Source organism: Nyctereutes procyonoides, unplaced genomic scaffold, assembly GCF_905146905.1.
Source record: "Nyctereutes procyonoides isolate TBG_1078 unplaced genomic scaffold, NYPRO_anot_genome, whole genome shotgun sequence".
NCBI classification, from domain to species: Eukaryota; Metazoa; Chordata; class Mammalia; order Carnivora; family Canidae; genus Nyctereutes; species Nyctereutes procyonoides.
In genome coordinates this window covers 18401741-18412643 of record NW_026575155.1, presented here as the reverse complement: position 1 = coordinate 18412643, position 10903 = coordinate 18401741, and positions in this window count along the sequence as shown.

Below are 10903 nucleotides of genomic sequence, written 5' to 3'. Positions count from 1 at the left end.
TTTTAAAAAAGACGAGTGATTCTCTAGACTACAATTTCAAGATCAATAAATTTCCGATTCTCTGGATTTTCTTTCAAAAACACCCATTTTTGTTCCTTCGACTTTTAAAAAAGTCTATTTTAAACGACCTACTTTTTAAAACTGGTTTGTAGTTAAGTGTGTCACACCTGGATGTAGTCAACTTAAAAGTGTTTCAGTCCTTGCTATTTCTTTCTAAGCTAATTATTTTATTTTTAGTCATCCGACTAGTGCAGGATATTTTCTCCAGAGAAAATAAGAAAGTGGATGAGAACAGCATAGATTTGTTCTGGGTATGAGTGTTTAGGATATATATTATGTTTCTGTTAGCGGTTAATATTATTTGTCAATGAAAACCACATAATTGCTCTATTTAACATCCTCTCCATAAGCAAGTGGGAGGGCAGCGAAGAACCTGAAGAGCCCCTGAGGTCAATCTGTCTCTGATACAGAACTTCAAAGCATGGTCAACAGATGGTTGTCCATCCCATTTGTAAAAGTCTCTAGGGAAAACTCCACAGTTGTTTTTTCATCATAAATCCATCTGTATTGCATCCCTCTGTCAAGAAAGTGTGTCTAGTATCTTTCCAAAATCCTTGTTTTTATGTTAAGTCCATTTCCTCCAAGTGTTACCTTCCCTGATGCAACAAACAAACAAATAAACAAAAAAAAAACAAAAAACAAAAACAAAACAAAAAATCAGCTTCTATGTAATATCTTTTCACAAGGATCAGCCTTTGTCAAACTGAATTCTGGGCCACTACAAGAGATTTGTGTAGAAAACCTTACATTTGATTTGGGAAAGAAAATGCTATGTACTGGTTGGAATAATTGCACTATTACATGGCTTTATTATTCATAAGTTGGCTCAGTCTTTGAAATGGAGAATTAGGATCTAATTTAAAGTCATGCATTTAAGATATTAGGCTGATCCTTGCTGTGCAACAGAAAGCATATACTCCAACACTGCCCCCAGAAAACAATTTCACATGTGCCCAGTGCTGCTAAGAGTAAAAGGTGATTTTAAGTGTGATAAGACTTCCAAAGACCACAAAAAGAAACAACCAAAGATAGGTGTTGAACGGTTTTTATTGATTTTAGGGGGGGATCTCTCTATTTCCTGGATCTGAATGCCTGTTTCCCTTCCCAGATTGGGAAAGTTTTCAGCTAGGATTTGTTCAAATACATATTCTGGCCCTCTGTCCCTTTCGGCGCCCTCGGGAACCCCAATTAAACGTAGGTTTTTCTTCCTTAGAGTGTCATTTATTTGCCTTAATCTGTCTTCATGGTTCTTTAATTGTTTATCTCTTTTTTCCTCAGTTTCCCTCTTTGCCATTAACTTGTCTTCTATGTCACTCACTCGTTCTTCCACCTCGTTAACCCTCGTCGTTAGGACTTCTAGTTTGGATTGCATCTCATTCAATTGATTTTTAATTTCTGCCTGATTGGATCTAAATTCTGCAGTCATGAAGTCTCGTGAGGCCTTAATGCTTTTTTCTAGAGCCACCAGTAGCTGTATAATGGTGCTTCTGAATTGGCTTTCTGACATTGAAGTGTAATCCAGATTTTGTAACTCTGTGGGAAAGAGGGCTGTTTCTGATTCTTTCTTTTGAAGTGAGGTTTTCCTTCTAGTCATTTTGCTCAGTGCAGAGTGGCCAAAAACAAGTTGTATTGGAACACGGGGGAGTATCACTGGTCCCTCTAGCTGGTCTTCTGGGGGAGGGGCCTGCTGTGCTGATTTTCAGGTGTTAGCACTTGGGGGAGCTGCTCTGCCCCTGCCTGCTGCAGGGCTCAGCGGGGGTTGTTTACCCCGTGAGGTCTCAGGAGGAACAGTCGCAGTTGCTATGGCAACTCTGGAAGCCTGGATTCAGCCTCCGCAGGAACTACGGGGCTCGGGCTCTCGGTTCTCCGTCCGCAGGGCCTGGAGGCTCCGGGGCGGGGCCGCTGATCTGCTCAGCTCGGGGCAGGAGCGTCCTTGCTGTCCTGGGCCCTCCCGGCCTCTGCCTGTCCCGGGGGAGGCCGGATCCTGGGCTGTGTCCCGGCGCCCTGTGCTCCGGGGCCTGCGCTGTGGGATTCGCGCTCCCGCCCTGCAGCTCCCTCCGCGGAGCCGCCTCCCGAGCCCCTCCGAGCTGCTCCGGTCGGTCCCGCCGTGCGCGCTGCAGCCCTTAGGGAGCTCGGAGCACTCTCCTGCGCTCGCAGGTGTCTGTTAGTGTCCCCGGGAGCCCGAGGGCATCCCCGCCCTCCTGGGTCCTGCTCCAACTCCCTGCGAGCCCCTTTCCGCCGCCCGGGAAGGTTGGTGCAGCTCCTGCTCCTCCGGGACGGGGCTCTCCTGTCCTGGGGACACTCGCCCCGGCCTCAGCCCGGCTCCTCGCGGGGCCCCTCCCCCTCGGAGGCCTTTTGTTTCTTTATTTCTTTTCCCCGTCTTCCTACCTTGATAGAAGCGTGAACTCCTCTCACTGTAGCGTTCCAGCTGGTCTCTCTTTACATCTCAGGCCGAATTCGTAGATTTTCAGGATGGTTTGAAGGTTATCTAGGTAATTTGGTGGGGACAGGCGATTTGGGGACCCTGCTCTTCCGCCATCTTGCCCCTCCTCCCCCAAAGATCAACTTTGAATCAACTTTGAAACGACTCAAAGATCAGTTGCACATTTACATACAATATACAAAAGTTCTGCCAAAGCAATCTAAGAAATTTTTTTTCAAATTTTCCCCACAAATGTCTACTGAACACATGCTATATCACAGTCACTATGCTTTATTAGTGTTATTCTAGAAGGATTCCTGAGGGGGCCTCCATGGATCCTCCCCCTGGTGTTCACACCCTGTTGCGATTCCCCTCCCTTCATGTGAGGGCGGAACTGTGACTTGCTTCCAACAATAAATAAGGCAAAGGTGATGGGATGTGTATAACCATGTATACGTGATTGCATGGTTGCGTACATAAGATTTTAGTGCCATCTCGCTAGAGTCTCTCCCCCTTGCTAGTTCTGAGGAAGCAGGCAGTCATGTTGGGATAATGAAGGCAAGGAAATGAAGGGAGCTTCTTGAGGCAGAGGGGGGCTCCCAGCCCACAGCCTGTTAGGGTCTCCAGCCAGAACTCAGCAAGAAAAAGAATCCCTCAGTCTACAACCACAAGGAACTGAATTCTGCCAACAGCCTGAGTGTGCTGGGGAGCAGATCCTTCTACCATTGACTCTCAGATGAGACTGCAGCCCTGGCTGACATTCAATTGCCCTGAGACCTCCCCTGAGCAGAAGACACAGTTTAGCGCCTAGACTCCTTATTCACAAAAACTGGGAGTTAACAAATGTGCATTGTTTGAAGCCACTAAAATTGTGGTAATATTGTTACAAAGTAATAAATAACTAGGTCCTCAGTCTTTCTCTTTCTTGACTTTGAAATCTTGGAAGCATACAGGCCAATTATTTTTACAAAGTGCCTCAGTCTGGGTGTGTTTGTATGGAAATCTCTCAATCTGATCCTCAGGATTAGATTTATTTATTTTTTTTAAAGATTTATTTTTATTTATTTATGATAGACATAGAGAGGTTGGGAGGCAGAGACACAGGCAGAGGGAGAAGCAGGGTCTATACCAGGAGCCGGACGCGGGACTCGATCCCGGGACTCCAAGATCGCGCCCTGGGCCAAAGGCAGGCGCTAAACCACTGAGCCACCCAGGGATCCCCTCAAGATTAGATTTAGATTCAGGAATAATACAGAAGTGATGTTGTGTCCTTCTAAGAATATCCATCCTATTAAAAGGTGTATATATTTGGTTTGTCCCAATATAAGTGATATTAAATTGATCACTTGGTTAGAAAGGTATCCATAAAGTGTCTCCATTGTAAAGATACAATTTTCCCAGGAAAACTAATAAAAAACCTTGTAAGGAGATACTTTAAGGCTTTGTAAATACCCCGTTCAACATCAAACTTTCACTGACTAGTTTCAGCAACCATTGATTCCCTTACTATATAATTCCTTTTGTATTTATTAGTTAGCATTCTACTATAAGGAACATTCTCTTCTTTCCTATTTACTTACTTATCTAATGATTTATTTATACCAGAGTGAAATTACAGTTTTTTTTATTTTAGTCAGTTGTTACAATTTATTATATTGTACATTCTATTAGACATTAGAATTATATATTGTACATTCTATTATTATATTATAGTAATAACATATTTTGATATTCAAATTGCTCCAGATTTGTCCATTGTAATCTCTCTGCAGATATATCCTCTGTCCTTCTGATATGTTGCCATCATTTTAAGCCTTTCTAATTTTCTAGCAAAACAAGATTTTCCAGACATGTCTTATACTTTTTCTGTCCGAGACCTGGATTTCTTTTCTCCAAACACTTCTAATTCCTTTTAAGGTGGAGAATGGCATTTAGAATCCAAAATCTGGGTACTAAGTGTACTCATTGCTACTGACATGTCATGGCTTTTAGTACCGCTCAGTGACAGAGCTGAAGTAGATACAGAGATATATTTAACAAAATATGCTTAAGATAAATATTCTAAAAACCACAAGATATTACTGAGTAAAATTTTTAAAAACTGGATTAAGTAGATAAATATACTATGTTCATGGATAATAGGACTCATTATTATTAAGATGTGATTATGAAAATGTCTTAGCATCTTGCAAGGCTGCAAATCTATATATTGACTGGAATTGTGGTCACATCTGGGGCTCGAATGGGGTCATATCCAGTCCTGTGCTCACACAGGTTGTTAGCAGAATTCAATTTCTTGTATTTTTAAGACTGAGGGATTCGTTTTCTTGCTGACTGAAGGTCCTTATAGGCTGTCAGCTGGAGGGTACCAACAGCTCTTAGAAACTGCCTGCATTTCTTCATCATATGGGATTTCTCTACATGACACCCCCCCATATTTAATTTGTAACCTCCAATTCCATTTTGACCCTACAATGTATCCTCAAGTTTTCTCCCTTCAACAGTGAGAAACTAGGATCTCACTATAAGTGCGAATATATTACTTTTCTCAAGCCTGGGATATACTGGAAGATTGCAGGGGGACAGAATATACTGTGTGGTATTTGAAAAAAAAAAAACACAAAAACAAAAAGCAAAGCAGGAAAGACTTCACAACTCTTTTAATTCACACCCCTTTTAACTGGAAAGGAATTTGATCATCATAGGTTTATTTTTTTCTAGTTGTAAGATCAAAATGTTCAACAATAGAGAAAGGTAAAAGTCAAATCATGCAGAACTTTGTAAGCCATCTTAGAGAGTTTTGGTTTTATTCTAGTACAATGGGAATTGGAGGACTTTCTGTTAAGTCATTGCACATTTGTTTGTTGCAAATAGCATTAACAGCATTTTTAAAGTTATTTCCTGGTAATGTTTATTACTCAGTCTTCAACTCATTCTAAAACAAGATTGGAGATGCTTAGTGCAGTCTCTAGGAGTAGGTTAAAACATTAAACAATCTAGCAAGTAGGGGTAATAAAAAAAATGGAGCTGGGAAACAAGAGGTGGGGGTGAGGTCAGTGCAAAATATGCTCACCTTTAAGAACTTTAAAGTTAAGGAGATTTGTTACAAATTTTATCTGAGATTTCTGGAGACTAGAATGGTTTGAAATACCCCATCCCCCAATCCCTCATGATATACTCACCTCAAATAACAGGCCTCCACAACAAACACGCAATCTACCATGTGTACCACACAGAAATCAGACTCCAGAATGGCAGAGTCCGCGGGTGTTTGTTCTTGGAGTAGCTTGTCAGATAACTTCCTGATTCCTGATCATTTAACCCTTTCAGGTTAAGAGGGAATGGGCAGTTAGAGGTGCTTGTTTATTTAATCAAGGCAGCCAGTTGAAGCAAACAAGTCAAGACAAAATTTCACCCCATCTTTTGTAGGTAAGTACAGTGTTAAATTACAATTGACCCTCCATTAGGAGAATGCATGGATCTCCACAGGGAAAAATTAAGCACTGAGGACAAAGCCTCTAGTCCATGAGCACTGTAATCACACATCGCAATGAGAACCCGCATTTTAAAATCTGTAGAATTTATCACACATTATTTCACATTTCACTGCTCTGCTTACTTCTTATTGGTTTGTGGTTACTTGCATACAACAGTGAAGTTTCAGAAAAACTTTAGTTACAGAAGGACAATTATTTAATGCAGGAAGGATAAACCATTGCATTGGAGGATTGGAAGACATCTTTTAAAGTTCTTATATTATAAATTTAATTATGCGTTTCTATGCAGTGAGTAAGGTCTTAAATTCTTGCCAAGATTTCGAAAAGGGCTTTGTGAAAGTATGTCGGCTAAATCACGATGGGTATATCACTGCTAATGGTGCCCTTCACACGTTGTGAAACATAGACTCCAGAATTAATTCTGCCCCCAAATTAGGTCATTGCAAAATGCCTCTTAAAACTGCCAATTTTTAGTTTGCAGGACAATGAGATGGAGATGAGAAGAAAGCAAAAGGAAGACTCCAATTCCTTTTTGTAAAGCACAGTGGGGATCGGACAAAACAGAGTAGGAAGGCCGAGCCCTCTGAAACGGATGCTTTTTTTGTGTGTTAATCCCACTTAAATATAAGTGATGACTTAATTGAAACGTGGGCTAGCCGGCCTGCTCTGCACTGCATCCGGGTAGTGCCTTTGCTCTCAAGTTAACCTGATTGCGCAGAGGTGCCCTCGTTTCCTGACTTCATCCCCAAACCATCACGATTATTTCAGTTTACCTTCTCCTTTTCCCAGAACATCTTGTTTGCAGTTCTGCAAAGGGAGTGTTCCGTGCAAAGACAATTAGGCATTGTTATCATTGACATACTAGTAGGGGAATGCCTCTGCTGGAGGTCACCCACCAGGACCCACAAATCCGTGGCCCACACCCGGGCAGGCTGGGCTCGGAGGCAGGTGGGTCGCCGCTCCTTCCAGACCCAAGCCCAGGGCGCTGGACGGTCGTGGTTCACCCAGGGTGGGGGCAAAGGGCCCGGGGTAGCAGCACTTCTTATTTTTGGTGGAAACTGCCCCTCGCTCCGGCTTTCGGGACCTGGGGGTGGGCGCACGCATCGCGACTGTCCCTCTCTTAAGTGGGGCACTCCGCGAGCCCCACCCCCGCCCCCGGTCACCTCTGCGCGCCCCCCTGCAGCCCGCGCAGCGCCCCCCAGCGGCGGCGTGGCCTCCGGCCGCGGTGGCCACGGAGCTTCCGGCGAGCTCGCCAGTTGTCTCCGTCGCCGCCTGGGAATCTGGGGCCCCGAGCGACTGCGAGCCCCGGTCTCCGTGGGACCCGGGGAGGACGCGCGGCCGCTGCGCCTGCCCCACCCGCCACACCTGGGAGCGGGGAGGCCCGGGAGAGGCCGGGGCGCGGCCAGAGGCTCTTAATAAGAGACTTAATTATTAAGTCTCTTAATAATTTCTTAGATTAGCAGATCATGTGAAGTTCTTTTAAATGAGCTCATAAAAATGATCTCCCAGTATTCTTGTAAAGAGATTTTCCTGCCATCTTCTGATATAGAAGTATAAATACAAGACCAACATATAAAGACTAAATGTGATTATACAAGTTATGTCAGTAAATTCTGACAGTATCGTCCTTCAGGTAAAAGAAGGTTATTATGGTGACAATGCATGATTCATAACAATCACATTTTCTTATCCCTTAACCTTTGTCAAAGAACTAAAGACCAGTTTGGTGCATATAATGTTTCAAAGAAGTTTCCTGGAGTGTTGGGATTGATCTTCATGCCTCCAGATCTTGGTCCTTGCAATTTGTCCCAAGCCTGAGACACACATCTACTCATGTAGGTGCAGCAAAAGCTGATTTCTGACACTCTCAAGAATGTGGGACGTAACCTGGGCTGCAGAGAATCCAATACCCTGATCCTGTTAAATCAATGATACTCCTTCAGAATGAGAGAAGTAGCTACAGAACAAAGAGTCTTTATTCCTTTTGAGTCCTCTTTTTAGTCCACTGCAAACGTTTAGTCAGGAAGCCATGCTTTGTTAAAGAACAAATGTTTTGGGATCCCTGGGTGGCGCAGCGGTTTGGCGCCTGCCTTTGGCTCAGGGCTTGATCCTGGAGACCCGATCGAATCCCATATCTGGGCTCCCAGTGCATGGACCTGCTTCTCCCTCCCTCTGCCTACTGTCTCTGCCTCTCTCTCTCTTCTCTCTCATCTCTCTCTCTGTGACTATCATAAATAAATAAATTTTTAAAAAAATGAAAAAAAAAAGAACAAATGTTTTTCAATTTCAAAAGCTTCTCTTTACAATCGAAAGTGGTGGCCTTGATTCATTTAATTTCATAGTATTGCATTATAAGAAAACATCGTATAAATGAACAGAGACCACCATATGCAAACAAAGTTTCCTTACGACAGTAGGAAAGTTTCCTTTACTAAGAAGCATAGGATTTGGAAAGGAAGAGAAGAGGAGAAGAGTATAAGGTATTAGTGACCTACCACCTACTTGGGAACTAATGCCCTGGGAGAGGAAGAGGGAATGCTGTACACTCCTTTGCAAAGCCTTATATTCTGCTTTTTGTTGGTGTTATATAATCCCTGGGCAAAAAGCAATGTCTGAGGAAGTACTGAAGCCTGCCTCTTTCAAAGAATCCTGCATACTGTGGCATGATGAGGAAAGTCAGTGATAGCTTTTGGTCTCCAGCAAGGACACACAAGACTTGAGACAATCAGAAAAAATGTAAAAGAGCCACTGTGGGTCATGACAGATCCAAAGGCATTAACAGACCTGACACCACAGAATAAGCCAAGACCAGTCATACCTCAGTAGGCACTCTGGTGGGCCATCCAGTGATGAGAGAAGAAAGGAAAATTCCAGAAGACAGAATGTGGACCTCTTTATACCCACCATGCTGCATGGACCCAGAAGCCAGTTGTATGGGAAAGAAAGTTAGAGAAGACTCTGTAGAGGGGAGAAAAACAGTTAGTGACTAGCGTTTAATAGATTTTTTTTTTCCCCAAAGTAATTTGAATTCAAGTTGAATTAATCTTATTTGGCCAGTGTTATCTTGTTTTTTCTGCTAGTAAAGGACTCAGATTCTGGAAGACTTTGTGAGATTAAATAACAAAGGCAGCTAACTTTTCTCTTAGCAGCTTAATTTACATTTAGTTCTATTATGTTTATGTCAGAGACAGGAAATTTCAGGATTTTCTAAAACCAGCCTTCCTGCTAAATGTTGTCAGAATTTGCCACACACAAGAGACAACAAGGATTTCAATTACCCTCCATCCATAAACAACTAGAAAACTGGACATAGTTTAGGAAGTAACTAACTTTAAGAAACTTGATGGTAGGCCAGCATAGGGGAATAATCTTGGAGGAAAGAGTAAGGAATGAGGTGAGCTCTACCTTTGTCTAGACCTTCTGCCTAGAAGAATTTCTACTGACGTTCAGGAAGGGGAATTCTAACAAAACTTGTGTATATGAATGAATTGAGGAGATAGAAATCATCATTTGCGGAAGCCAAGGCAATTAGAATTTGTGAGGCAGACTACCTAAGAGGAGGGAGCTATGCAGAAGTGCTCAGGATATTTTCATGGAAGTTGCATCAAGTCTTTGGCTGAAAATGAATTTGCAAACCCATCACTGGATATGAATAATTTCAGAGAACAGAACAGTTACCCAGCGAGTTGAACAGTTAATTCCTGAGATTGTAAAGGTCTGAGAATCATTCAAGTTCCCATAAACCCAAGTAAAGAGACCTTCATGAATACATGTACATTAGTGGAGAGCCCAGAGAAGCTCATCTTAAAAGTGGGCTCAAATGAGCATTAAAGGTATTCTAAATTCACCCAAAAAGATGTAACAAATGCAGTACTCAAAGAACATAAAACCATGATGTCCCACATCACATAAAATCACTGCAGTATGAAGAAGCAAAAAATGTGACCCATAACTTGAAGAAAAGTCAATCAATGAAACAGACCCAAAATTAAAAATATAATCAAATTAATTAACAGACAAGAACTTTAAAACAGCACAAATCCAATATGTATATTGATAGTGATAGAAATGCCTAGAAGAAGCACAGAAAAATAACAAGCTGAAAAAAATAGTCCCTTTAGTGACCTTCTGAGACAATAACAAATGATTTGACACTTGTGCAACTGGAATTTCAGTAGTAAGGAAAGGAAGAGAAAAAAATACTTGATGACATACTAGTACAACTTTTTATTCAACTTTAATAAAGTTATAAACTTTCAGAACCAAAAGACAAAAATGAAGCCTAAGTAAAATAAACATAAATCAAAATCTCTCCAATTTTTATTGTAATCAACCTGCCCAAAAAAGTGTTAAAGAGGGAATCCTAAAAGCATCAAGAAAACAAACGCATGGCAAGCAGAGACACAGAGATAAAGAAAACAGCAGACTTTTTGTCAGAAATCATTCAAACCAAAGAAAAGAGCTTATCTCTCTAAAATGTTGACAGAAAAAAAATAAATAAAAAATAAAAAAATAACAAATAAAATGTTGACAGAAAAAAATTCTAAATTCTATATTCAGCAAAATATCTTCATAAATGGAGAGTAAACGAAAATTGACAAAGTTATTATGTAACTCATAGGGGAATTCAAGTGATCTAGAATTTTGCAAGTGATTTTTTTAAAATAATAAAGTTGGGAGGATTTATACCATTTGATTTCAAGATTACAAAGTTAAAGTACCAAGGCACTATAGTAATGGCAGAGAATAGACATTCAGATAAATGGAACAGAAATGACAATCCAGAAATACACCAGTTATATAACCAATTGAGTTTTCAACAAATATGTCAAAAATTTAAGGCTGGGGGAAAGACTGTCTTTTTAGTAAACTATGCTAGAATAATTGGATATATATATATATATGTATAATATGTACGTATACA